Source organism: Halichoerus grypus, chromosome 11, assembly GCF_964656455.1.
Source record: "Halichoerus grypus chromosome 11, mHalGry1.hap1.1, whole genome shotgun sequence".
Classification (NCBI taxonomy): Eukaryota; Metazoa; Chordata; class Mammalia; order Carnivora; family Phocidae; genus Halichoerus; species Halichoerus grypus.
In genome coordinates this window covers 61,567,553-61,595,236 of record NC_135722.1, presented here as the reverse complement: position 1 = coordinate 61,595,236, position 27,684 = coordinate 61,567,553, and the positions used below count along the sequence as shown (strand labels likewise).

Genomic DNA, 27,684 nt, shown 5'->3' with positions numbered 1-27,684 from the left:
GGATCAAGTCCCTAATCCTCCAGTGCTTGTCTGCCCCTGAGCCTCAGGAAGCCAGTCTGCCCTGGTTCTCTATATTCCAGCCACTTCGGCAAAGCTCCAAGCCTCTTCTTTTCTCAGGGCTTTAGTGATGGCATCCTCTGCTTGGATTGCTCCCCTCAGTATTTCCAAGCCCCATCATGTGCATGGCTACTATCACATGCCCAAAGAGGCTTTCTCTGACCCTCCAGACTAGGTTAAGGACTCCTGGTTCTAAGTCTTCGAAAAAGCTCAACAGAAACCATCTCTTCGTCCTAAGGTTGTTCAGGCAACCTTAACCAATCCCCTCTAAAGAGTACTTACGGGGCGCCTGGGTGGCTCTGTTAAGCGACTGCCTTCAGGTCAGGTCATGATCCTGGGGTCCTGGGGTGGAGTCCCACGTCGGGCTCTCTGCTCAGCAGGAAGCCTGCTTCTCCCTCTCCCACTTCCTGCTGCTCCCCCTGCTTGTGCTCGTGTGTTCTCTCTCTGTCCAATAAATAAGTAATATCTTTAAAATATATATATATACCTACATTGTTTATTGTGTTTAACAATTTTACACAATGACTCATTCAACACCTTTGTATGTTATTAATACACTACAACAGATGCTGTCGGCGCCCCGCAGATATTCCTTTGGCCCTCCCTGTTTCGTTATACTTGGGGATCTCTTTCTACTTCAAGCACCCGAGACTCCTCCGCCTTAGGCTTTCTCAGTGGGAGGAGAGAGTTTGGTCCAGGCATGGGCAGGGCATTAACAACCCAGCAGCCCACCATCCAATGATGGATGGGAATTTGTGGAAAACTACCTCAAGTTTTTGGGTAAGACACCTCTGAGCCAATTCTGTATAGTCCCCCTGAGTAGGATTGAGCCCCAGTTGCCCTCAGTAGTAATCTGGTAATTAATCTTGCACCCTGTATGGCTTCTATCACTTTCCTCTCTCACTTCCCTATGCCCTCACCAGTGACTCGGGTCACTGTCCAAAGAAACCACCTACACTGAAATCCTCGTTCAGGGACTAGCACGGGAAGAACCCAGCCTAAAATATTATCATATATTTGCTTACTTAGATTCACTTGATAATTACTAAGGTAACTGGCTCAAGGGATAAGCATTTTAAAGTGTGATCTGTAATGCTAAATGGCTCTCTAAAAAAGTTGGTCTAAGGAATTCTTATATAACAAGGACCATTTAAATTTAAAAAATTTATAACATATATCCTATTTTATTTCACATAGAATTTGAGACACATTTCTAGCAGGATGCAACTGTTTGCCAAATTATTTACTAGGATGTTTTGGTAGCTTGTTATGAGAACAGGGGCTTTGGAGTCAGGTAAACCCAGGTTGGAGTCCCAGATCTACTTATTAGCTTACTTGTTAATCTTACTTGTTAACGATGTGACCTTGACAAGTTATTCACATCTCTAAGCATCATTTTCTTTATGTCTGAAACAAGTAAAAAAATTTTTTTTAAATAATAATACCAATTTCACAGGATTAATGAGATGATATAGTTTAAAAATTTTTAATAGAGTACCTGGAGAGCCCAATAAAGAGTAATTATTACTATTACTGGAAAGAAAGAATAATGACTTATTCATACTTATGTGCTATGGTACCAAGCACACTATATGGGACCTAGAAAATGCTCAAATGTTTATTGAATTGAACTGCCTAATCTACACAGCTGCTGTCGAGATCAGTGACAGAATGTGTATAAAAGTGTTTTGAAAACTAGAAAATACTGTAGAAATGTGGTGCTACCTGTCCCCTTGCCTGGTCAGGCAAAAAGAAGCCTCACTTCCTTTTCAGAGAATAGTTGGCTAAGTGGGTGTCACTCTTCCTGATATTCTCAAAATCAATATTTTGAGGCATTTTTATTTTATTTTGGGGGATCTATTTTCTTTTTTTTCTTTCATTTTTTAATTTAAATTCAATTAATTAACATATAATGTATTATTGGTTTCAGAGGTAGAGGTCAGTGACTCATCAGTCTTATATAGTACCCAATGCTTTGAGGCATTTTTAAACTTCACTTTGTGTGAAACTGCCATTTCTGGGCCCATCCTGCTTCCAGCAGCCCCGCTGATCTGTCAGGAGCAACAGCTTCTGTGCAGACGTCTACTGCCAGTCATCCTAAATCAAACTGCCTGGGCCCACGGGTTTGTGTCACAGGCAGTCAGTTTTTTTTTAAGATTTTATTTATTTGTCAGAGAGACACAGAGAGAGAGCATGCGCACAAGCAGGGGGAGCAGCAGGTAGAGGAATAATCAGGCTCCCCACTGAGCAGGGAGCCCGATGCCGGACTCGATCCCAGGACGCTGGGATCATGACCTGAGCCGAAGGCAGACGCTTAACCGACTGAGCCACCCATTCGTCCCTGACCCAGAATTTTTGGGACAGTCCGAGTTTTAAATATCCAAAGATTTTTAAAAGATGTTTGGGAATAGTTCTATTTCTTTTTCCTATTAATTCATTATCAATGTATTCCTTCCTTCCTTACATTTTTATTGAATACCTATTATAAGATAAGCAAGTCACAATATTGAATAAGACAGATGTGATCCTTGCCCTCATGGAGCTTACAACCTTGTAATTATAGGAGTCGCTAGATAGGGTTTAATTTTTATGCTTTTGTAAGACTTTTTATATGAAGAAGTTTGCCAATTGAAAAAAAGTTTTTAAAGCTTATGTCCACATTTTTCATTTTAAAAAATATGAAATGGGGCTCCTGGGTGACTCAGTCAGTTAAGTGTCCCACTCTTGATTTCGGCTCATGATCTTGGGGTCATGGGGTTGAGCCTTGCGTTGGGCTCCATGCTGGGTGTAGAGCCTGCTTGGGGTTCTCTCTCTGCCTCTCTCTGCCCCTCCCCCCCACTCCTCTAAATAAATAAATAGATAGATAAATAAATAAACAAAATAAAAAATATGGTCACTTTAGCTGTGAAGAGGTACAAAGGATCATATAAACTTTCCCAATAGGCCTCTCAGAAAGAGGAGGAGGAAGAAGGAAGAGAATTTTATTTTAGAACCAGGCACTTCACTTAAGTTATCTAATTAAATCATAACAACTTGAGAGGAAGATGTTCTCATCTCCATTTTAAGAAGAACTGAGACTCGGAGAGGCTAAATGTCTTGCCAAAGTCTATCACTAACAAATGCCTTTGCTAAAATTAGACCCCAGCACTGCCTGATTCTCCGACCCAAGCTCTTTCTCCAGCTCCATTCTACCCCAAATTAAGCAACCAACTAGTAAGCCAAATAAGTATTAGCGAATGTTATGCATCATGGATGAGTACAAAAGAATGTGGTTCTTAAATTCCAGAGGCTTAAATCTGTTTGTGACACAAAAATAACAGGAACTAATCTAAGTGACTCCAAGTATAATAAGAGTTCCCAGAAAATACACATAAAAGTGATCTTGAATGGTTCAAACAGTTTCATAGAAAATAGATAAGTTGGCAGAGGACATAAATAGACATTTTTACAAGGAAGACATTCAGATGGGCAACAGACACATGAAAAGAGGTTCAGCATCACCCATCATCAGGGAAATACAAATCAAAACCACAATGAGATATCACCTCACACCTGTCAGAATGACTAAACTCAAAAACATAAGAAACAAGTGTTGGTGAGGATGTGGAGAAAAAGGAATCCTCATGCACTGTTGGTAGGAATGCAGACTTTTACAGCCACTGTGGAAGACAGTATGGAGGTTCTTCAAAAAATGAAAAGTAGAGGGGTGCCTGGGTGGCTCAGTTGGTTGAGCATCCAACTCTTGGTTTTGGCGCAGGTCATGATCTTGTATCTTGGGATCAAGCCCTGCATGGGCCTCCATGCTCAGCAGGGAGTCTGCTTGAGATTCTCTCTCTCCCTCTCCCTCTACCCCTCCCCCCACTCATGTGCATTCTCTCTCTCTCAAATAAGTAAATAAATTTAAAAAAAGGAAAAGTATGATATGATCCCTGGGCTATTTACCCAAAGAAAATGAAAACACTAATTTGAAAAGATATATGCACCCCTATGTTTATTGCAGCCTTATTTACAATAGCCAAGATATGGAAGCAACCCAAGTGTCCATAGACAGGTGAATGGATAAAGAAGATGTGATATATAGATATATACAAAAACACACATATATATACACATATACACAATGGAATGTTACTCAGTCATAAAAAAGAATGAAATCTTATCATTTTCAACAACAAAGATAGATCTAGAGGATATAATGCTAAGTGAAATAAGCCTGTGAGAGAAAGACAAATACCATATGATTTCACTCATATGTGAAATTTAAGAAACAACAACAAAGAAAAAAAAGGAAAAACCAAAAAAAAGAGTCTTAAATGTAGAGAACAACCTGATGGTTGCCAGAAAGATAGGTGAAATAGGTGTTGGGAACTAAGAGTATACTTATTGAAATGAACACTGAGTAATGTATAGAACTGTTGAATCATAATGTTGCACACCCGAAACTAATATGACACTGTCTGTTAATTATGCTTGAATAAAAAAATTAAAAATAAATAGATAAACAAACTAAGGGTAAAAAAGAGAGAGAGAGAGAGAGAAAGAAAATATATAAGTTGGCCTAAATTCTTCCAGGCATACGTAGTTCCTGTGTGGCTCAGTGATATCTTTGATCACATCGTATTCAATGAGTTTTCCTGCCTTCCTTCCCTCCAAGAATATGGGCTCTGTGGGGTGAGGAACCACATTCTCATTTCACTAACCTTTGTGTCCCCACAATCTAACATAATGCTTACTACATAACAGATAGTAGGTGTTTGAGAAAATCTGAATTAAATCAAGACGGCTCTTGAGAACTGGGTATGGGAGGATGATTTAAGATTAACAAGGGAAGCATACTCGGTGGGGTGCGGGTGATAGTGGGGGCAATGGTGAGGAAGTAAGATTGAATACGGTGAGTGTGGTAGAAGCAGTCTGAAGGGAGTAGAGGGAGAAGGCTGAAAAACTAAACGCCATAGTTGTTGCAGTGTTCCTGGGGGCATCTGTGACTTGGAAAGGAGGACTTTTCAGTCCAAACAACTAACCTGAGATTATAAGCACCATAAGGGAAAATGGGAGAAGGTAGTCACAACGATCATGAAAACAGAAGCCTCAGGAGCGCTGGAGAAACGTGCGAAATGCTCACGATCTCCCAACAACAACGCAGACCCTCTGCAAGCAGCCAGCGCAGAGGAATCAGACTGTAGCTATCACCTCATCGGTGCTGCTAGACCACATTCCAAGGCTGAGTTAGTGATCCCATCTTTCCATTTGATCCTAAGTATAGCTCTAGGTGAGGCCCATGAAAACATCCCTGCCCTTCTTCCACCCTCCCCACTAAATCATAATGACTCCCTCTCATTGGCTGTGTTGTTAAATTCCTTAGCTTGCTAGAGCAAATCAAGGTGAGACTCAAAGGACAAGAGAGAAACAAAAAATGAGTTACACTGTTTCTCACCGAACTAAGAGGAGGCCAAGTTTTAGAGGCTGAGGGAAGCAGGGAGGCCAAGTTTTAGAGACTGCTGAAGCCATGTAACCCAGTTTCCAAGCACAAGAAGGGATTTTGGCTGTTATTTAGTGTTAGATTTGCTGGGGGCAAGGAAAGGCCTTGTCAGAAATATTAATCCTGAATGAAACATGTGCGTGTCCAGGACTGGCTATATCAGAGGAAAGGACAGATCTGAGATGAGGGGCCTCCAAATAGAGGACAGCGTCCCAGAGAAAGTGATGATGAAGCTAAAACTTCAGATTTAAGTAGGAGTGTGCCTGGGGGACGAGGGAAAAAGGCATTCCTGGCAGAACGCACAGCTCATGCAAAAGCATGCAGGAGTGAAACAGTGCGACTTTCTGGTGCAGCTCCTTCCATCAGCACACCCAGCCCTGCGATTTGTACCAGGTACCATCCATTTGTTTTTTTCATTCATTGCACAAATATTTCTCGAGCCCCTGCTGTACGACGGACTCTGTTCTAGGGGCTGGGGCCACAACAAAACAAGCAAAGTTCCTGCCCTTAAGGAACCTACATTCTAGTGGGAGGAAACAGGAAATAAAAAATAATACATTAGGAGGTGATAAGGGTTATGTCAACATGTATTCACCATAGCATAGAACCTCAGTTCCAGAAATACATTACTTAGTATTTGTTTGGCTGTCCATAACAGAAAAACCCAATATTATAGAGACTTACATAGTATAGAGTTTATTTCTCATGTAAAAAAGGTAATCTACTGCTGTAATGGCAAGTTACCAAGCAGTCAGAGACCAGGCCCCTTCTAATTCTCTATTCCACCATCCTTAGGGTGTGGCCCTACTCCTCATGTTCCAAGACAGATGCTGGAGCTCCAGGAATCACATCATCACCCAGACAGCACGATGGAGGAATAGAGGAGGGTGGGCCCTCTTCCTTTTCAAAAGATATATGAAGAACAATATATCATTTCTACTTACTTGTGGTTCCACCTAGCTACAGGAAACTTGAAAAATATATTTTTTTAACTGAGGAGCAATGAACTCAGGTAAAAATGAGCATTCTGCTTCTGAAGAAGGAAAAATGAATACTAGGAAGTATTAACAGTCAAGATCCCAACAGGAAAGAGTTAATCTCAAAATCAAGGCTGATTTATTTTCAAAGAGACTTTTTCTTTTAATCCCTTTCATCTATTTCACCCATCCCTCCACCCACCTCCTCTCTGGTAACCATCAGTTTGTTTTCTATAGTTAAGACTCTTTTTTTTTTTCCTCCTTTTTCTTTGTTCATTCATTTCTTGAATACCACATATGAGTGAAATCATATGCTATTTGTCTTTCTCTGACTGACTTATTTCACTTACCGTTATGCCCTCTAGATCCATCTGTGATTTGTTTTGTTCAAAATAGCAAGATTTCATTCTTTTTTATGGCTGAGTAATATTCCTGTGTGTGTGTGTGTGTGTGTGTGTGTGTGTGTATAACATCTCTATCCATTCATCTATCCATGGACACCTGGGTTGCTTCCATATCTTGGCTATTGTAAATAAGGCTGCAATAAACATAGGGGTGCATATATCTTTTCAAATTAGTGTTTTCATTTTCTTTGGCTAAATAACCCAGTAGTGGAATAACTGGATCATATAGTATTTCTATATGACCCCGAGATCATGACCTGAGTCAAAGGCAGACACTTAACAGACTGAGCCACCCCGGAGCTCCTTGTTATTCTTTTTCAAGATTGCTTTGGCTATTCGGGATTTTTTGTGGTTCCATACAAATGTTAGGATTGTTTGTTCTAGTTCTGTGTATTTTGATAGGGATTACATTAAATCTGTAGATTGCTTTGGGTACTATGGACATGTTAATAATATTTGTTCTTCCAATCCATGAGCATGGACTATCTTTTCATTTGTTTGTGTCATCTTCAATTTCTCTCATCAATGTTTTATAGTTTTCAGAGTACAGGTCTTTCACCTAAAAGGGACTATTACAAATGTGAAGATCAGGGCCCCACAAAGCACAGTGGGAGCTGGTAGTGTCAGTGATGTTAACAACCTGAGGTCCAAAAGGATAAAGAAAATGAGGAGACGGAGAGAGGAATGGGTAGATTTGATGGCGTAGAGAGGAAATGTGGCCTTGCTTGAGGGACTCAGCCAGCCAGAGGTGGCTCTGCCAGAAGGAAGCCAAATGCCCTGCCCTCCCTCCACTCTCACGCTAGGGCTTCCTTATGCCACCCTAACTGAAAGCTGGAGGGCACTGAAGCCCTAGGCATTAGAGTGGGGAAGGAAAGTGAAGGTGGATCTAGGGACAAACAGGAAACATTGAGCACAAGAGGCAGTGGCAGTCCCAGCCACAGGGACAGGTCTGGAAACACCAGACTCCCCTTTCCACCCTGAGTTTTGTGTTCAGTCCTGTTTCCTTCACACGGGTCTTCTTCCTTTTTATTCTTTCTCTCATGATCCTTAGGCCTTCGCCCTGTCTGTTCCTAATCATGCTATTTTGACTCTTCCTGATGAAAGTTCTACCTTTCTGACAGACAGCACTTCATTGCCTTATGTCCAACCTCTCCATCCAGCACTAAACACTCTCCTACTAAGAAACTATCCTCATAGGGCATGTTCCACCTTCAATCTATTTCTATTCTGAAAGTAGGATTAGTCCAAACTCCATAGAAAGTCACAAGGTCTAAAATACAGACAGTTTGTGGATAGTGATGCAAATTCAAACATGGCTAGTTCAGAATTGTCGTCTTCCATTTGACACCTACCATTTTCTTCCTGATCTGCTATTAACTGGAGTCTGGTCTCTGTGTTTGAGATAGTTTAATTCTAGGGGTCTCCTAATAATAGAAAACATAAATACTTCCTCAAGCTTAACAGTCACTGTCTTGATGTTCTCTCATGAAGACACTGATGAACAATTCAATAAATAAACCCTGAAAACAGAGCAGTCAACCCAGGTACAATATCTGATTATGAGATGAGCATCAATGGGTGCCTTGTTGGCTCAGTCGGTTGAGCACCAGATTCTTGGTTTTGGCTCAGGTCTGTGTGGGCACGAGCTCTCACTCTAAAAATAAATAAGTAAGTCTTTAAAAAAAAAAAAAAAAAGATGAGCATCAAGGCATATGGAGTAACCATAAATCCTGGAGAAAAACCTTGGATGTTAAGTAAAGATCAAGCATTTCTGAGAGTTTTATCTTTTGTGGTTGGTTTTTGTGGGAAGTCTATTTTTAAAAAGGCTAAAAATTTATAAACAAATCCTGAGATCATAATTATTCTGTTTCTATAGGGAAACCTCCATTAAAACTTCAGTATTAATGTACTCAGAACAGAATTCATAAAATTTGTTTCAATGATGTGCCAACCACTTAACTCCAGCCAAGTTATTTCAGCTCCTAAGTCCCAGTTTCCTTATCTGTAAATTAGGGATAAAAACACCTACCTCCCTGGAGGTTATAAGGATTAAGTGAGCCAAAGTTTGTAAAGTTGGTGTCACAATGCTTAACATTTAGTAGACACTCAAGAAATGTAGGGTTCTTTTTCCTCCATCCTTCATGAAACTATCATTTGATATAAAATTCTGTAATTACAACACATCTACTTCCTACCAGGTCTGGACAGATAGTCTTTGAAGTTCCAGAAGAAATTACTGGCAAACAATGATAATAAGTTTAAACTTTCCACTGTTATATATCAATTATACCTCAATTTAAAAAATTCTTTCAGACATTCCTTCTCTTTACTAGCACAATACCTGGAAGATAATAGGTGCTCAGTAAATGTCCAGTGAATGAATGAATGCACAATTAACAGAATTCTTTTTTCTTTGAAGCCCTATGTCATGTTAGGCTTTTTTTAGAGCAGTTTTAGGCTCACAGCAAAACTGAGAAGAAGGTACAGAACTTTCCCATATATCTCCTGCCCCCACATATGCATAGCCTTCCCCATACCAAAACCCTTCACCACAGTAGCATATTCTTTATAGTTGGTGAACTACACTGACACATCATTATCATCCAAAGCCCAAAGTTCATCCATCCAAAGTAAACACTGGGGTTCACTCTTGGTGTGGTACACACTGTGGGTTTGAATTTATAATGACATGTATCCACTGTTATAGAATACAAAGTAGTTTCACTGCCCTAAAAATCCTCTGTGCTCTGCCTACCTATCCCTCCCTCCCCCTTAATCCCGGGCAACAACTGATCTTTTAAGTTTTGCCTTTCCCAGAATCATATACTTGGAGTCATACAGTATGTATGTAAGACTAGCTTCTTTCACTTAGTAATATTCATTTAGGTGTCCCCCATGTCTTTTCATGGCTTGATAGTTCATTCTTTTTAGCATGGAATAACATTCCACTGTCTGGATGTACCACAAATTATTTATCCATTCACTTGCTTGCAAGCTTTGGCAATTATGAATATAGCTGCTACAAAAATCCATTTGTGGGTTTTTGTGAGGATCTAAGTTTTCAACTCCTTTGAGTAAATACCAAGGAGTGTGATTGCTGGATTCTATCCTAAGAGTATGTTTAGTTTTTTTCTTTTTTTGAGAGAGAGGATGCTGAGAGAGAATCTTAGGCAGCCTCCACACTCAGCGTAGAGTCTGACTCGGGGCTCAATATCACAACCCTGAGATCATGACCGGAGCCTGAGCTGAAATCAAGAATCAGACGCTTAACGAACTGAGCCACCCAGACACCCCAGATTATGTTTAGTTTTTAAGAAGCTGCCAAACTGTCTTCGAAAGTAGCTGTACCATTTTGGATTCCCACCAGCACTGAAAGGAGTTCCTGTTGCTCCACATTCTCACCAGCATTTAGTGTTGTCAGTGTTCTGGATTTTGGCCACTCTAATAGGTGTGCAGTGGAATCTCATTGTTGTTTTAACTTGCATTTTCCTGATGACATACGATGTGGAGTATCTTTTCATATGCCTTGTGTTTCTCTTTTGACATTTATAATGTTTTTCATTTTATTTTAGTGGTATTTGTATGCTTGCTTTATCCTTGCTATTAGCTTCACCCTGTGACCTTTCCCTATCTAAGGATACTTCAACATATTTCACAGTATTCAAAGCCATTTGTCCAAAATTTGTCACGATCGTTTCAATTTCATTCTTTTCAATAAAAGTAACATTATTTATTTTTCTACTACTCTAAGACTTTTCAAATCAAAATAACAGTACTAGTAGTAATAATAATTGTAATAATAATAATAATAGAATCTTGTATCATATGTCTCAATTTTTTATTCAGATGGTTTCCATAGTCATATTGAGGCAGAATACCTAAAAAGAAGCTAATAAATCCAAATGACACACACAATAAAGGGGTGTAAAGTTACCTTAGATAGCAACATAATTCATCGGAAAGCTCAGTGTATGTTTTGCGATGAATTTATCTTGAGTTCAACACCCTATAGTTGCTAGTCTTTACTAGAACAGTGGTTCATCCAGCATGCTGGTTAAAAATGCAGCTTTCTAGGTTCCACCCCAGATATTCTGATTCAGTTGGTTAAGGATAAAACCCTGGAATCTGTGTTTTAAAAGAGCATTCCCAAAAAGGAAAAAGTTTCTCTCTCTCTCTCTTTTTTTTCTTTATAGCTTTTATTTTGCTTTATAGCTTTGTTTTCTTTTCTAATTTTTCTACATTGACCATGTATTGCTTTTTTAAATAGGAAAAGAAAACCAGTACTTTACTGTTATTAAAAATAAATCTCGCAGGCTGTGTCCTGGAAAAATAGTTTTTGGCTATGTCCCAACGTAGAGTTTGGAGGCTTAATTGACTCATTCCCGTGGATACTAAAGCAAACTTAGAGTCACTTCTTGAGACTTCTTGAGGTACGCTTTTGGCCTAGCCCCTTTTAGATTACTCCCAATCAATTGACAGATTTGACATTATTTTCTGAAATTTGCAAGCCAATATCAAGACTCAGGTCCCAATCAGTCATTCCACCATTAACTGTTTTGTTGTTATTGTTAGCTGTTTATCAAGATAAACTATTTCATAACCCAGTATTCATGTTTCATAGTTCAGGAACAGAGGGCAGTGACAAACTTCCATGGAACTCAACTCAAAGAAATTCTTTACATTCCAACATTACTTTGCACTCTGAAACATACCAGCTTTCTTCATCTCCTCAAAATCTTTCATGGAATCATAATTTCTGTAGAAATCTGCATATGTCTTCTTTCTTGGTTTGGCCACAGCAAACTTATAGAAAGCCACAATCCCCCCGGGATACAGTGAATGCTCCGATATTATTAAATTGCCGATGCTTGGCCGGAAGGCCTCACAGCTGAGCTCTCTTTGAAGCTCAACCAACCTCAAACCCAACGTCCTTCCTAACTAATATAGAAGTGCCCACCATTAAAAGCATTAAATGAGGAAGGTAGGTCTGAACTAGGTGAAATAGAGGAAAGGTAGAGGTTTAAGGACCTTGATTAAATGAAACAGCTAAGAATAGGGTATAAATGTGTACAAATTATTTTCTAAAGTGTGTATAGTATTTTCTAAAATACTTGCTTAGAAATCATGGTCTAACTTTTTAATTACAAAAATTATATGTAGCTACAATTATAAATTACTGCATACTCATTAAATTAAATACAATTTGGAAAAACAGAAAAGAAGAAAAGATTAATTTCCCATAGACTACAAATTAAAAAGAACCACTGTTATATTTCAGTTATTTTCGTCCATTTTTATTTGGTAATATACATAAAACTACACTATATTTTGAACACCCTCTGTGGTTTTGCTGATTTTATTAATTTATACCCTGAGACTGTAATTCCCAAACTTTTCACCATTTAGGCCTTTCTTTCTTTCTCTCCTTCTTTGTAAACATAGACCTTACCCCCTGCCATCATGGATCCCAGATTTTGAAACATATTGTTAACCAAACTATACTAATTCACAATAATTACTTGTTTCATTATTTTTTAAATAGTCAAGACCATCTGTGATGGCCCATCAGAGCTGATTTGTCCCACTGAGTCAACCATTACAAACCCAAAGTTACCACTTTCATTTCATACCCCTTAAATATCCAGGAACCTCATACCGTGAATTAGTCTTACAGGAAAAGTATTTGCTAAGCTAAGGTAAATTTACCCTAAACCCAGTCAAAATTATCACCACAAGTCTAAGTAGGTGATATATAGATTAATGAGGGTTCAGAATCCATTTGTTCTTATGCTAAGTGCTCAGTCCTCACCTTGGAACTAGAAATTTTTCTCATTAAAAACATGCCTTGAAATGGAATCATTTTAGAATCTCTTTTTGAATAGAGTAGAGGTTCTTCTTGAAAATATAAATGCGTGCGGGGCGCCTGGGTGGCTCAGTCGGTTAAGCCTCTGCCTTCGGCTCAGGTCATGATCCCAGGGTCCTGGGATCGAGTCCCACATCGGGCTCCTTGCTCAGCAAGGAGCCTGCTTCTCCCTCTGCCTGCCTCTGTCTCTCTCTCTCTCTGATAAATAAATAAAATCTTAAAAAAAAAATATTAAAAAAAAAAAGAAAATATAAATGTGTGGAAATTCTAGTGGTTACACTGCTTACTTCAAGAAAAGTCAGTGTCCCTAATGATTTCACTAAAAAATATCAACGTAAGAAGTGTCAACCATATTTCCAGCCACATCCTTGAATGTCTTCATGAGGCACACAGAGCAAAACCTACCCAGCAAGGTGAGATGTTAACATTATTGAATCAGAGTTAAATATAATCAGAATCCAGAGGTTTTACAATTGGTCTTTATCTTCAAGGTATTTTGGTATCATTAAATTGATAGATAGAGCCACAGACTACCTAGAACAAAATGCTCTCCGGCCCTTATCATGGCTTTAAGTTGGAGCAACTAACTTGGTGTCCCAAAGATTTACTCTAAACGTCATCCTCTTCACACCCTGAGGTGTTTATGATTACAGAGTCGCTGGCCCTGGGGGAATTAGACCTTTGACAGTAGAAGACAGCCCAGTTTCCCCGGCTCCTTTGCACCAGACTGGGTTGGAATTTTAGCCTATGTGCAAAGCAGCTAACAGTTTTGACCAAAGAATAGGTAAGGGGTGCTTTCCTGGGAGTGTGTGGTGGTTCTCTTTACTTTGGTCAAAGGAGTTAGAAGGAAAGACTTGAATATCTCTTTGGTTCCTACTATGTGTGAGGCATGAGTGAGAAAAGTAGAACACAGCGGTTATGAGCATGAACACTGGTACTACATTCCCTGCTCTGCTTCTTACTAACTGTGAAACTGTAGGGATGTCAGTTTCCTCATCTTAAAATTGGAGTTATAATAGTACCTGTTAGGAGGATTAAATGAGGTAATGCTTACAAAGTGCTGTTGTAGAATAGGTGGCAATAGGAAGTGCTACGTGTTTGATAAATTAATTTTGATTGCATTTAGTGTTTATCTATGTAAGTCTTGTTTTTTTTCCCCCACTGAATTATAAAACCCCACGGAATGAATAAATCTGGGAAAAAGAAGGGGAAATTCACATTTCCTTTGTGTTAGAGAATGCCTTTGTATCTACTCTGACTTAGATTGTATCTTATGCTTTACACACGTTTAATTCCAACCCTCTGAGACAGATGTTATCACCTTTTTACAGTCAAAGAAGCTAAAGCTCAGAGAGTACAGTACTGGAAAGAGATCCAAATCTGGTCTAATGACAAACTCCATACTCACTACCTCAAGAGTTACAAGGATATAGAGGGAAAGATCTTGTGCTGGTCACATGGTCCCATTCTCCTGTTGTTCTCTCTTATCAGTTGCTCTAAAGTGTTCAGTGTATGTTTCTGAAAATATACAAGGACATGTAGTTGGGGTACCTGCATGGCTCAGTCGGTTAAGTGTCCACTCTTGGTTTTGGCTCAGGTCATGATCTCAGGGTCGTGAGATCAAGCCCCATGTTAGGCTCCGCACTCAGCACGGAGTCTGCTTGAGTTTCTCTCTCCCTCTCCCTCTTCCTTCTGCCCCTCCCGCTCATGCGCTCTCTCTTTCCCTCTCTCTCTCTCTCAAATTAATAAATAAATCTTTTTAAAAAATACAAGGACATATAGTCAATATCAGGCCAATGGGTCTTAAGCACAAAAGCATTCATCCTACTTTCCCGAAGTAAATACAAATTTATGTGAGAGGAAAAGAAAAGAATAATAATTATATTCTGGGGGGTGGGGTAAAGGAGTGGGAGGGATAAAGGGGGAACAAGAAGAAGGAAAGGGGGGATATTTGGCTGACTAATAAATACTATAAACTTAATTTATAAGACTGATGAATGCAAACATGCAGGAAGGATCATAAGGAATATAAAATGAGCTTCTGCCTGGAGGAAAGAAAAGGCCAACAGACAAGCATATCACAGGCCACCAGGAAGCACCCATGTGAACAGACTCAGGTGTGGTCAAGCATAGGCAGCATTCCGAGGACAGATGAGTTTCAAGCCAGGTATTAATAAAATAAGAACAAGAGTGAAGAGAAGACTGGGACCCATTGTCAATGCTGGTGACCTTCAGGTAAGGCTGACAAATCAGTGGCTTTTGGAGTTGGGCTTTGAAAATGCTGTTCAGACACTTATGAAAGATTGTTCCATAAGACAAGGAGTTTAATGAGAAGGAGAAAGGAGATTGAGAGAACAGATGTGGACTAGGCAACAGGAAAGGAAGAAGGGAAAAAGAGAATAGGGTCAGTGGAGAAGACAATTAAAGGTACAGATTAAAAAGATCAGACCATCAGTCAGATATTTTAATTAAGGACCTACTATATGCAGAACACTGAAACTATCTGCGGAGGATACAGTAGAATAATAACACAGGTACCACCATTTTCTGAATGTTTACAAAACATCAGGTACTACGGGGGCGCCTGGGTGGCTCAGTCTGTTAACTGTCTGCCTTCGGCTCAGGTCATGATCCCAGGGTCCTGGGATCGAGCCCCACGTCGGGCTCCCTGCTCCGCGGGATGCCTGCTTCTCCCTCTGCCTCTGTGCGCGCACTCTGTCTCCCTCTTGCTCTCTCTCTCAAATAAATAAATAAAATCTTAAAAAAAAAAAACCCATCAGGTACTATGGTAACAAGTTACACACTTTTCCTGTGTTTTAATCTTCACAGCCCTGTGAGCCAAAGTCTCTAGGCTTGAGAGGTTAATCACAGCTAGTTAGTGGTAATCATGGATTCCTAAACCAGGTCTATTTGGCTTGTTTTTTTGTTTTAAGATTTTATTTATTTATTTGAGAGAGAGAGAGAGAGAGCATGAGTGGGGGGAAGGAGCAGAGGGAGAGGGAGAAACACACTCCCTGCTGAGCATTTGAATTAAGATAAGTTACTCTCCTTCTCCTCTCTCCTCATCTATCTTTAATTTTTATAGGATTTTTTTAAAAAATGCATTTGTGTATATTGTTAATCATAAAAAGGATCTATATTTATTGTAGAAAAACTGGAAAACACTATTTGTACGGTAAAAAGGTAATAAGATTTTTCAAACTTTTGCTATTTTAAAAAAGTATAAAAAACATCCTCCTAAAGCATGTGTGAAAGATCCTGTTCTTGCACTCATATCAACATTTAAAAAATGAATAGAATAACTCATTTTTAAAAAATGCCCATTTGATAAAAGGAAAGGAAGCTCGTTGTTATTTTAATTTGCATTTCTCTAATACTACTGAGGTTTTATGGCTTTCTATGTTTCTGGCTTCTTCTACTTTGTGTCCATGTGTGACACACTAATATCTCTTCTTCATTTGCTTTTGGAATGTCTGTTTCACACTGATTTGTAAAATTATATTAAAAATATTAACTTTATTACATGTAGCAAACATTTTCCTAGTTTCTCTTGTTTCGTTTATAGGACATTTTGACATAAAGAAGCTTTTCATTCTTGTGTAATCAAATCTATTGAACAATTTGTGTTTTCCTCTTTTGTTTCCTTCCCCTTGGAACGCCTTCTCCACCCCCACCGTTGGCGGTGTTATCTTCCAGTGGGTTGGGTTTTGAAGGAGGCAAGGGACCTGGATTAACCCCGAGGAGGAGGAAGGGACTTAGGGACTCAGGGCAAATGCAAAGATGGGGCTGACGCAGCCAGCAGCAGGGATGAGGCCCAGGGACGGGCAAATAGAAATTGGATTGCCTCAGTCTATAAAAGGCCGACAAGGAGAGGAAACCATAGAGAACTGGGGCCTGGAAGGCTGGGCTGCGGAGCCAGTATTGATTGGGTAAACAGAAAGTGGGGACTCCCACCAGCTTCTCCCAAAAGGGAATCCCAGGTGGGAAAAGGACGGTAAATAAGCATAAATTTGCAGGAAGTTGCACAGATCCAGGGAGCCAGAAGAGCTGGGACACTGTTGCTGTAATCCAGGCCCCAGGTGATGACATACTAAATTAGCACAGCTGGCTAGAGAAGTGGAATGAAGAGGCAGGTCCAGGAACTGTTTCTGTAGGGAAAGCAACAAAAAATAAATAGCAGCAATAAGAACAAACTCAGGACTCAGTGATTTGGTGCACTAGGAGGCATACAAAAGACAGAGGCTGTGATTTCTGGGTGCTGATGGCAGATCCACAACACCTATCCAGTGGCTGGCATGGGAGAGAGCAGCTCCCTGGTGGAATGAAGGAAGCTTGATGGCAAGCAGGAAACCGAGGGGCTTGAGTCTCTCTTCCCCAACACATGACTGTGAGCAAGGCCTGTGCTTAAAGGAAGATAAAGCAGCTTTCTGTCTCCTTGGGGATGTTTGGGAACCAACTGATTAATGAGCACAGAGTCTCAAAGGTGTAATTTTGAGAAATGACAACATCCATGTTGGTATCGTTGCTTATGGTAAGACCCTCTAAGAAGGGTTACCAGATAAAATACAGATCTCAGTTACGTATGAATTTCAGATAAACAGTAAAAAAAATTTTTGGTACAAGTATGACCAAAGGCTTATATGGGAGATAGTTATATCTAAAAAAATATTTCTTGTTTATCTGAAATTCACATTTACCTTGGTGTCCTGCAGTTTTATTTGCTAAATCTGGAAACCCTACTCATCAGGAGAGATTCCAGAAGCCTCCAAGAATATGGTAATTTGTACTAGAGGTTGGTGACAGTTGGGAAATGGAAACCATGGCCGGAAATTTCAACTTCCCAAAGCAAAGAAGATGCAAATCAAGTGGGAGGAAGAGATGATAAATGCTGAATCGATGAATTAATCAATTCTTGTTTCTTGAGCACTTGCTTTGTGCTGGGCTGGGTACTTTGGGGGCTTCACTCAGGAGCTTACGGTGCATTTTAAATTAATTCCTAGAGTCAGTCACTTAACAAGCATGTATTGAGAACCTATGTGCTGGATTCAGGCCTTGGCACTAATATCTCAGTCGAGGAAGATAGCGTTGGAGCTTAAAACAATAGGAGAGCTTAGAATAACTCAGGAAAAAACATTTGGAGACCAATTCAAGATGGAATCTAACTGGGAACGAAAAGCATGGCTTCTAAGAGCAACAGGGTGTGCTAAGAAGTGATGTCTCCTCTATCTTCAGGGCTTTCCTTAGTTAGCTTAGTTAGGCCATAGTTCAAGGGAAGTATCGATCAGCTGAAGGTCACACATTAATTAAAGGACAGGGGCTTTGAGGCAAGCCTTGAGTCACTCCAAAGCCCTTTCCATGACACCACACTGCTGCTGTAAGAAAGAGCTCATGAAACATGCCAATTGTTTGCCCTGACGTGAAGATGGAAAAAGTCTGTTCTCCTCACAGGAATATCTTCGGAGGAGAAGTGCTGAGCAGGAGCATTCCTCCTCCAGCCTTCTTTCTCCCAAGACCCTGGATTCTTTGGGAGAGGAATTTCTTCTGTGAGACAGCTGAGAGTATAGGTGAGTTTTCCTGATGAGGATGAAAGCTGGTGAAGGGGTCCTTGCTTGACCAACCTGGGATAGCTGACCTAGCCCTTCCTTGTGCCAGAGCTCTCCTTCATGTCCTCCTCCACCCTGAAATGTCGGTGGCTCAGCCTCTGACACAGAGTGGCTGGAAGGTTATGAGACATCCACAGTCCATCTGCTGGGAAACCTGGCACCTCCCTTACAGCACTGTATCCTTAGGGCACGACGAGGATAGGACCAGTGACAAAGGGACTAGTGTTTTTAAGAGTACTTCACGACTGGGGCACCTGGGTGGCTCCTTCGTTGGGCGTCTGCCTTCGGCTCAGGTCATGATCCCAGCGTCCTGGGATTGAGCCCCGCATCAGGCTCCCTGCTCTGCGGGAAGCCTGCTTCTCTCTCTCCCACTCCCCCTGCTTGTGTTTCCTCTCTCGCTGTGTCTCTCCCTGTCAAATAAATAAATAAAATCTTTAAAAAAAAAAAAAAAGAGTACTTCACGATTTATGAAGGGCTATCATCCACGTATTTCTCTTGTTACTTAGAAAAATCCTGGGAATTGTTTTCAGATGGAGAACCCAGATCTCAGAGATGATAGGTGACTAATCCAGGTGTGCACTGCTTAGAAATGTTAATTAGGGCTGGGACTTGGGGTGTAGGTTCTTCTAATTCTAAATCTCACGCTTTGCTCACATCATAGCCGCCTGTCTTCTTGGCAATTCCTTGTAAACCTGCCAATAAAACTCTGTTTCTGTGGCCCATCTTCTGAAGACTTGAGCCCTTGGATATGAGAACTTATTACAAGGGATTTGCCTCTAACTCTCACCCTTCTTTCTCTGGCAATAAAAGCTACCATTTACTGGGCACATTCTGTGTAGCATGCATTATTGCGCTAAGTAGTTTACAGACTCCATCTATTTAATTCTTCACTACCATCATGTATGTGTATATATACGGCTTGCGTGTGTGTGCGTGTGTGTGTGTGTGTGTGTGTGTGTGACTTGCTCAACCTCACATGATAGTACTTGATTGGGCCAGAATTCTAGCATTCTATACTTCACTATTATTGTATGTATTTATATTATATACTTTCACATTCCTCTTTCTAGACCGTTGTCCTCATCTCTGAAAGGCACAAAGTGACAGTCAAACATGCTTTCATTTTTAAATTTTCAAATTTCTTTCCTACATGTTTGTTTTGTCACAGATATAAGAAAAGAACAAACTATACTCCCCAAAAGGACATTCAAATTTGGGCTTGATTTTACTAGTTGACGAAGAACAACCATTTGTGAATACAGTTTTAAGATCATGTTTATATTTCTACTGTAAGTCAAAATATTTGTTTAAGCTCTCTAAAGCTTAACTATTGATTTATTGAGGTTTCAACATCTTCTTTTCCAAAACAACAAGAGTCCTCCTATCTCTAAAAATGTTACAGTCTTTTAAGAACCTACCTTTAATAAAGACTCTACCACAATTTCTCAATTATATGTGAATGGCTCACTTTTTTTTCCTTTTTTTTTAAGAGAGAGCGTGGGGTGGGGGGAGGGCAGAGAGAGAATCTTAAGCAGGCTCCAGGCCCAGTGTGGGGCTCAATCTCATGACCCTGAGATCATGACCTGAACTGAAATCAAGAATCAGATGCTTAACCGACTGAGTCACCCAGGCACCCCAGTGAATGGCCCACTTTTTAAACTTCAGGTGAAATTTGCAAGGTTGGCATTTCAAGGAAGGCTCAAGTTTTTTGTTTAAGGCATATATCTTCTCACCTTTCAGTGAGGAGGGCCCTGTGTTGATTTTCCTGAAGCTTCAAGATGAGGGAGGACGTCACAATGAAGGGGGGGTGTTGGGACAGGAATGGGGCCAATATAGCTCCTGGCAAGGAAGATCCAGAACAGAGTCCCTGTGTGCTCACCCCTTACACTTAGTTGAATAACCAAATATTTACTGAGCACCCTACAATGCCTATGTGCTGGCTGCCTAGGTCTCTAGCCATACCCTCCCAGCACATAGGAGTAGACAGAAAAGTTAATAGGTCATTTCAAGTTTCCTCTTCCTACACAAAATGCATGCAGAGTATAATAAAGGGTCAGTGCCTGGCTTTAAATTCTAATCATAGATCCTGATCTACTGGTTGGAGACCATCGATTTGTCTCTTTTTTTAAGGTCACATATTTTGAGTTTTTAGCATTTGCCTGGTGATGTGCTAAATAGTTTTAGATTCTTCATCCAAGACTCTGTTTCCTTGTCTGTAAAACAGAGGCAATAAAGCTAGCCAACTTTCAGGGTAATATTAAATGAGATGATAATAATAGCTACAATCTGTTGAGAGTGAACCCTGTGCCAGGCACCTACGTGTGGTAATTATTTCATTTAACCCTTGCCAAGCCCATGAGGTGGGTACCATTTTTTTAACACATTTCATAGATAAGCACATTGAGGCTCAGACTGGTTAAATAAATTACCCAAGCTCACACACACAAAATGAGTGGTAAGAGTTTGGACTCTGATATAGGTTGGTCAGAGGTTAAAGCTATATGCTCAATTACTGATCCATGGTGTGTTCACATAGTAAAAGTACAAGAAGATTCTAAAGCATGGTTTAGTGATGGCTGCTCTCTGTTGGTTGTCTCCAATTCATTGCAACACTACAGATAGTTTCAAAAATTAACATCTTAAAATTTTCTCCATTAAACCACATTAGACAGACTTATTTTTGACCAAACAAATAGAAAAACAAGGTCATCCCTCGGGGGTTTGGAAGCTAAAGTGAATACATTTCCACTGCATGCTCCCTTTCTGCCTTAACTAATTTTTTTTCTGGTTAAAAATAGGCTTTGGTGACCTTCAGGAGTAACCTTGAAGGGGAAAAATTCACCAAAGGGCAACACATACACTGAACTGAAAGTGAGAAGGTGCAGATTGGGAAGGGAATTAATATTTATTAAACTCTTCTATATGCTGGTCATCTTACGTATGTTATTCACTCACTTTGCTCAACAAGATTTATTGAGCACCTATTGTGTGCTTGGAACTGTGCTGATGATCTATCAAGTTCTCACCACAACATTGTAAAATGAGGACACAGAACCTCAAAGAAGTTAAGTAATTTGCCCAAGGTCACATGATCAGTTGTTGACAGACCCTAGTTTCAAATTCTGGTCAGCCTACTTTCAATCTGTGCTATTCTCTTTTCTTTTTTTTTTAAGATTTTATTTATTTATTCCAGAGAGAGAGAGAGAGAGACAGGAGGAGCAGAGGGAGAGGGACGAGCCTGACGCGGGGCTTGGTCCCAGGACCCTGAGATCATGACCTGAGCCGAAACGATGAGTCCGTCGCTCCAGGGCCCGGGCACCCCAGTCCGTGCTACTTGCCTTACACCTTTCTGCTTTGCCCAGGTGATGTCGGGAAAGGATTCTCTCTGAGACTCTAAGTTGACAAGCCCATGGTTTTTTTGTTTTTTAAATTGGATTGTATTGTATCACTTGATTTGGAGGATTTTTTTGCTCCAGATGTATTTTACAATGTGTGCTCAGGTAGATACTTTTCTTCATATACTTTATTTACTTATTTTAAAGATTTTATTTATTTATTTATTTGAGGAAGAGTCAGAGAGAGCAGAGCACAAGTAGTGGGGAGGGACAGAGGGAGAAGCAGGCTCCCCATTGAGCGCAGAGCCCAGACATGGGGCTGATCCCAGGACCCCGAGATCATGACCCGAAGTGAAGGCAGACGCTTAACGGACTAAACCACCCAGGCGCCCCGACAAGCCCGTGTTTAAGTCCCAACTGATAGACCCGGCCCTTGTTCTCCATTGGTTGACCCATACTTCCAGAGAAGGTGGAAAATTAGGGGAGACCAATAAAAGATTTCTGTAAGAAATCTTTCTTATAGACTCAGGAAACTAAATGTTGCTTTAAGCACAATTTTGTAAAATTTTCAGTAACTTTGAGTTTGGCTTTGAAGAAATTAATGCCTTTTAGGCATTGCTGATTGCTCTGGAAAGTCTCTAAATACCGTGGTTTCCCAGAGGCTGGAAGTACTGAGTGAGTGTAGTGTGTGCACATCTCAGAGGCAGGTCACTACAGTTGGGGGGGACACAGGCTTCTTCACTGACATGCGACAGAATCCTCCAGCCACAAATAGGCTGGGGGCCAACAAATAGGCTGGGGGCCAACCCCTGCTCTGAGCAGTCCGAATGGAGCTAGAAACAAGAGGCAATGAGTAGGTATATTGAAGTGGAATAGTCACACATAACAATTTGACAAAGTATGTCATTAATAAAGTGGTTTTGCAGAAAGAAAAAAAAAAAAGAGGCAACGAGTAAAATGTTTCACAGGATAAACCACAGGGACAGTCTTATTCTTGCCCCTGTCAGCTATGTGGAGAAGCACATGTTTTTAGAATGTTTTGAATTATTCTCTTACGCACTGGAAAACAAACATCCAAAAACCCAGCTTGCTCTTTAATTCTGTGGCTGCAGCGATGACCATCTCCATCTCCTTTTTTCCTTCTTAAATTGCTTGGTATGATGAAGACACAAATCAAAATAGTCTACCTGTCTGCCTGGTGAAAAAAAATGTAAATAGTACTGAAAAGTATGAGGTGTAAGCTCTCTACCCCTACTCCCTAATTCAGCCCCTCAGAGGCAACAATGCTCTCCAATCCTTTCTATATCACCCCAGAGAGGTTTAATACTTACAATATCTATCACATATATATCTTTTAAAATTTCATACAGATGATAGCATCCTATACATACCGCTTTGATTTTCATTTTTTATTTTTGAGATCTTTGTATATGAGTACACATAGATTGCATCATTCCTTTTTAGTGGCTCTGTAGAATTACATTTTAAGGACATACTGCAAGTTACATAACCATCACTCCATTGATAGACCTTTTGGTTATTGTCCATCTTTTGCTGTTACAATGTTGCAATGAATATTCTTCACTTATATCTTTGCATGTATATTTCTGTAGGATAAACGGGATGTTGGGTCAAAGTTATGGTCATTTTTGATAGATATTATCAAATTGTTGTTTAAAAAGATTGTACTCCTTTATGCTCCTATCAATAATGTATTAGAATATTTCCCCACACCCTAGCCCAAATAATGTATTTATTGTCAAACTTCTTGATCTTTGTCAAACTGATGAAAAATAATATCCTACTTAGTTTTAATTTTCAGATCTCTTATTTTAAGTAAAGTTGAACATTTTTATCATATATATATTTTTTAATTTGAGAGAGAGAGAGTGAGCACAGGAAGAAGCAGAAGGGGAGGGAAGGGACAAGCAGACTCTGTGCTGAGCAGGGAGCCCGACGCGGGGCTGGATCCCAGGACCCTGGGATCAAGACCTGAGCCGAAATTAAGAGTCCATCGCTCAACTGACTGAGCCACCCAGGCTTCCGGCACATTTATATCATATTTTTGAATCTTTTTAAAAATTATATGTTTAAAAGCCACCTATAGATCTTTTTGTTCAGACATAACCTATTCCAATAACAGATAATTGAACAACATAATAGAAGACAGTGGTTAACATAGAACCCTGTTTGGGGTGCCCGGGTGGTGCAGTCGGTTAAGCGTCCAACTCTTGGTTTTGGCTCAGGTTGTGATCTCAGGGTCATGGGATCAAGCCCCACATCAGGTTCCGCACTCAATGTAGAGTCTGCTTGAGATTTTCTCTTCCTCTCCCTCTGCTCCTCCCATTCATGTCCCCCTCTCACTCTCACTCTCTCAAATAAATAAATAAATAAATCTAAAACAAACAAAACAAAACAAAAAACCCCACTAAACCCTGTTTGACATCAAAGACAAAAGTTGAAGGATACAAGATCTGTGCAATAAAAATTGGACATTAAAAGTATTTAGACAAGGGGCGCCTGGCTGGCTCAGGTGGTGGAGCATACCACTCTTGATCTCAGGCTCCTGAGTTTGAGCCCCATGTTGAGGGTAAAGTTACTTTAAAAAATAAAATCTTAAAAAAAAGTTTCTCTAAAAAACAAAAGTATTTAAGCAAGAAAAGTTGACTCATAATCAGAACTGTGTTTTGAGAAGATCTGCACAGTGTGGAAGATGGATTAGAAGTAGCATTACTGGAAAAAAAAGCAGCTAGACTTGGATACAAGGGTGTAAATTAAAAAGTTGTGGCAATAATCTAAGCAAGAGAAAATAATATCCTGAACTAAGGCATTGCCAGAAAGAATGGAGATGATGAAACCAATTTGAGAAGGCTTTTGGAAGCAGAATGACCCAGTAAATGTCAGATATGAAAGAAAGAAGTAATTTAGGCGAAGTAATGGATTAAAAAAAAAAAAAGGAATACATGGTAAAGAATTTGGCCTCTAATATTACTAAATATTAAGTAAGGGTTTTGTTAAGTGTATATACATTTATGAAAATCAAACAAGGGGGGAACCTGGCTGCCTCAGTCGGTAGAGCATGTGACTCTTGATCTCAGGGTTGTAGGTTCGAGCACCCATTGAGGGTAGAGATTGCTAAAAATAAAATTAAAAAGAACACGCATTGCATTTATTCAATTTCACCTTATTAGAGAAAACATTATAATCCACTTAACTTTTAAAAAACTAAATTAGAGGGCGCCTGGGTGGCTCAGTTGGTTAAGCGACTGCCTTCGGCTCAGGTCATGATCCTGGAGTCCTGGGATCGAGTCCCGCATCGGGCTCCCTGCTCAGCAGGGAGTCTGCTTCTCTCTCTGACCCTCCCCCCTCTCATGCTCTCTCTCTCTATCTCATTCTCTCTCTCAAATAAATAAATAAAATCTTTAAAAAAAAAAAAACTAAATTAGAAAAGTTAAGTAACATGCAAAATTAAAAAAAAAAAAAAAACTGTCAGATTGTCCTGATTCACACCAGAATTCAAAGTCAGACATATCTGACTGCAAAACAAACGCTCTTTATGCTCTTCCAAGTTACCTATGCTTAAAGAAAAGATTTAGGGAGAGAAAATTATCTTACATCATGCAGGGAAGCAAACTGCCCACAGCACTTGCAAAACACCAGGAATTATTCCCTGAGCTACTGTATCATCAGTTTAGTTTAAATCTGACAATTCTCAGAGGAACCCATTATAATTCACAGCTGTCTCCATTCTGGATTGGCCAGGGTCATCCTCTTTACAGAAAAAAACCTCTTCCTTTCTCCCCTGTCACTTCTCTGCAACTCATTTGGGAAAACCTGTCAAATTGTATTACGTCTTTTGACACTGTAAATATAGTCATATTCAAATGTTACACAAGAATGCCTCACCAAGAAGATAACATGTTCATTAAATATATTGACCGTTAAATTGGATGGGGATTGTGAACACATAATTAACATAACTACTTTGGAAGAGTAATGGGCTGTTGGGGGCCGGGGGGAAAGCCTGATTATTTGGAACTGGATGTTACATAATATGTGTAGAAGTAGACTCTATATTACTGCCTGTCTTGAAGAAATCATATATTTATATTTTACTCTTAACACTAATCAGCTTGCTAGCTTCCTTCCATGTGCATTATTATTTTATTCTCAGTCTTTTCATTGAAAAAATGCCTTCAGCCTTGTAACTACTAGTGTTTGCTGAGCCTAGCAATGTAACTGATTGCACGGCTATTTAGTTTTTTGTTCCCAAAGCTAATTATACACTTCATACGTTAAGTCCTTAATGAAGACAGTCTTTTAAAAAAGATAAACACTAAGCCAAAACCAAAAATATGAACAAAGATATCTAACAAATGAACATTAACTTCCCAGGTATTGAATTATAAAGTAAAGGTTAAGAAATGACATAATAACGCTTCAGAAAAGTAACACTGAACTACAAGTTTCAAGTTTCCCAAATTTGGATCAAGATAAAGAGGGAATCTGATGTCAGGTCAAGCTCAAAAAAAGGGGGAGGAAGGCTGCCTGGGTGGCTCAGTCAGTTAAGCGTCTGCCTTAGGCTCAGGTCATGATCTCAGGGTCCTGGGATTGAGGCCCACATCAGGCTCCCTGCTCAGCGGGGAGTCTGCTTCAACTTCTCCCTTTGCCCTTACCCCCCACTGATTTTCTCTCTCTCTCAAATAAATAAATAAAATCTTTAAAAAAAAAAAAAGAAAGAGAAGATGAGAAACCCCAAAAAGCGACGATCACCTTTGCAAACACCTGAGGAGTAAGCCGCCCACGGACAGAGGTCAGTCTCGTTCTGAAAGAGAATTAAGACAGGAAACTAGAGGACAGGGTCTGCCAGGAAAGAGACCTTTGAAGAAAGTTGTTCCTCTCTCTGAGCTTTCCCAGGGAGGGCAGTGAGGGTTGGTTATTCATGTTTCCTAGAGCCCCGTATAGTACCTGATGAAGAGCAGGGTTTGTGGAGTGAAATGAACAAATGGAATAGGCGCCATGGGAGATAGTGAGTTCTCCATCACTGGAGGTGGTTAAGAATTTGGAGTGAATCCAAAAAAACATAGGGTTGGAGGACACACCTGATTATATTTATGGTCCATTCTAACTATGACTCTTAGGTTCTAAGGTTTCCAAGAAGTTGGCAAATTATTAGCATTATATAATCAGCCTGTTCTCTGCCATACTTCAAAATACATTTCCAGTCTACCGTTTCTGTCCGTCTCTGTTGCCACTCTCTTAGCTGGGGCACCATCTTTTGGTATCTGCACTATACTGTACTGGACTCCTAAGATGGTTTCTTAGCTTCATTTTTGCAGCCAATGTAGTCTTTATTATTGCAATCTGATTAAACAGCCCTCCTGTTTAAAACTCCTAAATGGAAAAAAACTAAGAGAAATGGAAAGTAGAAAAGAGGAAGTAAATTGTATGCTGTTTATAGATGATTTAACTGCTTACCCAAGGAAAAACAAGAGAATCAACTGAGTAACTATTATAGACAAGAAAATTTACTTTGGTGGTTGGGTTATAAAATTAACCTACAGAAAAATTAATATGCAACCTTTAAGCAAACGAATAATGACCAATTTGAAAATATAATGGAGTAAATATTTTGATTAACAATATCAACAAAAAGGACAGATGTCTAGGGAGAAACTGTTAAGAAATGCGTAAGGTCTATATTAAAATGCTAAGGAAGACAAAAGATTTGAACAATTAGAAAAGCAGTCCCTGTTCATGGATAGGAAGACTCAAGAAGAGACACAGAATCTATAATTTAAAGCTCACCTGGTGTGCCTGGCTGGCTCAATGGGTAGGGCATGTGACTCTTGATCTCAGGATCGTGAGTTTGAGCCCCATGTTGGGCCTAGAGATTACTTAAAATAAATAAATAAATAAATAAATCTATCTCACCTAATAAAAATTCTAACAGAATTTTCTTTCGG

The 27,684-nt window shown here is 39.8% G+C and overlaps 1 long non-coding RNA gene across 14 annotated transcripts in view; it reads right to left on the bottom strand.

Moving 5' to 3' along the window:
- LOC118540524 (uncharacterized) overlaps positions 1–27,684 on the bottom strand; it is a 64,105-nt gene that overhangs the window by 6,141 nt on the left and 30,280 nt on the right. For 10 of the 14 annotated variants that reach the window (XR_013442489.1, XR_013442494.1, XR_013442490.1 and 7 more), the window contains 4 exons: positions 27,527–27,615; positions 26,492–26,543; positions 1,406–1,464; positions 340–501 (listed from right to left, as the gene is read on the bottom strand). This is a non-coding gene — a long non-coding RNA (uncharacterized LOC118540524). Of the gene's footprint in view, positions 1–339; positions 502–1,392; positions 1,465–26,491; positions 26,544–27,526; positions 27,616–27,684 lie in introns of all 14 variants that reach the window. The other 4 variants (XR_013442496.1, XR_013442499.1, XR_013442492.1 and 1 more) reach the window with 3 other exon arrangements.